Genomic DNA, 3,960 nt, shown 5'->3' with positions numbered 1-3,960 from the left:
GCAGCATCTGTTCCTTTTTTTTTTCTCTTTGTACTTTTCACTACTGCGTTGTGGTGGTGCACTATTCTAACAGCATCTGTCTTTTTTTTCAAAGATAAGCAGGCCCTTTCTGTTGTGTAGTGCTAGATTGAGATAAGACTTTTGCAAAGAAAAGTGTAAACTACATGAGAAACTGGATCAAACGTGACTAGACTAGATCTGGCCCATAAGATGCAGTGAGATCTTGGATTATAAGATCCAGCTAAGATTAAGAGAGCAGGCCGCAGTTTGATAAGAAACAAACTTAGGGCATAACTCAATCCCAAAAGTTAGCTCACGAAGTGAGGATTACCAAAACCTTATAAGGAAACAAAGCACTACACTCACATGCCGTTGTGGAACTCTCAACACTCCCCTAGGACAAATATAATAACATGGGGTGAACCAAGAATAACGATGGACATGACTATGATACCATGACAAGAAATGGACTCGGGCTTAACTCAACCCCAATGCTAGCTTATGAAATGAGGATTGACCAAGACCATATAAGAAAACAAATTACCACATCCTACACCGATGTGGGACTCAAACACCAATAATTCTACATGTCTCCTGGCACCATCAATGCCACTAAAGTGACTGCCAAAACCACAACCCACCCATCTCAACCAAAAGCAGTATCTACCTTTACAAAATCTCCTTTCGATCACTTCGTAAACATGATTCATCATCAGTGGAAAAGTTAAAAACAGATTTATGCAAAGTCCAATCTGCACTAATGTGCTGAACAATCCCCTCCCAAGATTAGTAGTGATTATATCTTTAGTCTCCTCACCAAAGGAAAAATAACCCAATACTCCAAAAGAACCATACATCAAAGAAATGAAAGCCATATACAAACCCAAAATTTTCCCAAATTTGTCCTTGTCTTTCATCTCTGCTTCCAATGGTAAAATCATTCCAACACCTTCAAAAGCATAGACGGACACACCGAGACCATAGAAGAAAAGTGGTGTATACTCAAAGGACCTAAATCATTACTACCCCCATAGCACCTAAATCAACAACATCAGCAAATATACTTAAAGGAGCTAAGTGAGTAAGTGTAGGAATTGAATTTAACCCCGACTGAAATGGAAAACAACTCCAAATATACACCTTTTTAGGTGACAACCCCTAAGATTTTAGGACTTGAATTTGTAACAGAATAATTAAACAAGTGTGCTGAAGCATTAGCTATAAAAATCAAGTAACTGATTAAAAACCAGCTTGAGAAAGAACAATCATAGCATCAGCATATCCTAAATCACCCAAAAGATGAAATCTTGGCAACTTTATAATGGGATTCAAGCTTTTGCCTAGTATAATACACCAAAGCATCATACAATGGTAAGTAAGTGAGGCAACTAATAAAAGCATGACTGTACCCATTAGCCATCCAATTTTCTTGAAACTATAAGGAAGACCAAGAACTCCAGCTACAACGACTGCTATGAAAACATTAGTAAAAGTCTTGAAAGATGAAGAAAGGTGTCGGGTGTCTGTTAAAAGTGGTGTATCTTCTCTTGGGATTTGTAGAGCATGGGAAGATGAACTTGTTAGTTCCCACAATATATTCGGGTGTGCAGAATCTGTAGCAGAACAATTACTTCAACTAGTTCAAGTTTTATAAACAAAAACACAATGAAGTATATCAAATACCCTCAACACAAACTCTAAATGACATTTCCAAGAGGTGTACTTATTTTTCAAAAAATAAAGATGAAACAAAAATTGAATAAGGTCAAGTCGTCCGAATTCACGGAGTTTCCTTAAGGAAATAACTCCCCTCATTGTACCCGAGGTTGTAGAATTTGTCCTCCCAGGATAAAATGGCCTTCAACCCAACTATAGCGGTACCTCAAATAGTCGGATTCTATGAACGCACTCAACGGTTTGTATGATCACACAGAGTATTTTGAAGACAAGAAGAATGTTTTTAATTCAGAAAAATCATATTAAAACCTGTGGAAGAAAGCAGGTTTTTATAGTCATTACATGCCTCTTCTTAAAAGATGGCATTGGTTCAATTTAGAGATGTGACTTTTCCTGAAAATACATGTCTGTTTACTCAAAACAGTGCAGTATTTTTGCTAAAACAGTGCACCAGTTCGAAACAGTGCATCACTTCGTTGAAGAATTGCATCTGTTCGAACCAATGTATTAGTTCAGGAAACATTGTGCATCAGTAGAAACAGAAACAGTGCATCAGTTCGATCAAAACAGTGCATCAGTTTGATCAAACAGTGCATCCGTTCATTGAAAAATTGCACTAGTTCAGTTTGAACATTACATATGTTACTGTTACTGCGTGCATGTATATATAAATGGAAGATTAAACACAGAAAATATTTACTGTGTTTTTCCTTGGCATTTTTTAGAATTCAAATAAAGTTTGACCAAAAAGATAGATCTCATCTATTGATCATTTGACAAATCCAAATTCAAATCCAAATCCGAAGCCGAAGCCAAGCCGAGCGAGCGACGATGATGGCGCGAGGCATCTATTATTTCTTGCCTCACTAGCCATGTGGAGTAAGTGTTCATCATTATAAAAACTCCAAAGTTCCCTTCTCCCACCAATGTGGGAGAATTAGTGAACTTTCTAATTTTGGGAATAGACTTTTCAAATTGGTGTCTCCTCTTCTCCACTATTTTTTCTCCATTTTCCATTCACAATTCTATGAATCCAACAATCCCCCACATGAATGGAGAATGGCTATTTTTCATAAAAGTTTTATGGACAAGTATGTGATCATCAAGCAAAGATTGATTGCATCTGGATAAGTGGGTTTCCCTTTGAACTTTTCGTAGTGAACATGCATCGTCTGCACTCGATTAATCGGTAGATTTGATATATTTGAACCGTCGAGCTTTAATGTACACCTAGACAATACATGTCACACAACCAGTCTTTTACCGTTTATGATTCTCACAATTTTATTCTTTTCAGCCATGAATACGTCCCGATTTCATGAGAGCTTAGAGAATAAGCCTTTACTAACATTCTCTTTGAAGCTACTTCTACTTCTCCCTCACATAGGTGATTTCTAAATGTTTAATCCTATAGATTGAACTAATTGGTCAAATTTGCCAAATTTAGATAATCATTAAAAGACTTTTCACCTTAAGTCTTATCCATATGTACTAACCATTGTCTACATCATGAGAATGGGTTGGGTAATTAACAATGTTGAACCTGTCAGACACAACTTTGTTTGATCTCCTTGAACCTAGCTCTTGGGATCTCCAGTCTGCTAGGTAGAGTTATCGTCATGCTGACTTGTCCTGGCCTTAAACCCATTCCCTTGAATGTCCTTTCCACTCCTTCTCTAGATAGACCTTTTGTAAGTGGATCCGACATATTATCCTTTGACTTTACATAGACAACAGTGATAATTCCACTAAAGAGAAGTTCCCTAATGGTATTGTGTCTCCGTCATATGTGATGATATTTACCATTGTACATCATGCTCTCTGTCCTTCCTATTGTCGCTTGGCTATCACAGTGTATACATACTGGTGTCACTGGCTTGGGCCAATAAGGAATATCTTCTAAGAAATTCTGGAACCTTTCTGCTTCTTTACCGGCTTTATCCAATGCAATAAATTCAGATTCCATTGTAGACCGAGCAATACATATCTGTTTGGATGATTTCTAAGAGACTGCTCCTCCACCGATAGTAAATACATATCCACTTGTGGATTTTACTTCATTCGATATGGCGATCTAATTTGCATCACCATATCCTTCAAGTACCGCGAGACATTTATTATAATGTAAAGCATATTCTTAAGTGTATTTAAGATACCCCAAAATTCTTTTCATTGCCATCCAGTGAGTTTTGTTGGGATTACTCGTGTACCGACTCAACTTACTAATAGTGCATGCTATGTCTGATTGTGTATAGTTCATTATATACATTAAACATCCCAATA

The 3,960-nt window shown here is 37.1% G+C and overlaps 1 pseudogene; it reads right to left on the bottom strand.

Moving 5' to 3' along the window:
• Nucleotides 1–583: 583 nt before the first annotated feature.
• On the bottom strand, nucleotides 584–1,708 carry LOC107868514 (annotated as a pseudogene).
• Between the last annotated feature and the right edge of the window lie 2,252 nt (nucleotides 1,709–3,960).

This window comes from Capsicum annuum, chromosome 4 (assembly GCF_002878395.1).
Source record: "Capsicum annuum cultivar UCD-10X-F1 chromosome 4, UCD10Xv1.1, whole genome shotgun sequence".
NCBI lineage: Eukaryota > Viridiplantae > Streptophyta > Magnoliopsida > Solanales > Solanaceae > Capsicum > Capsicum annuum.
This window is presented reverse-complemented; position numbering and strand designations above follow the sequence as displayed.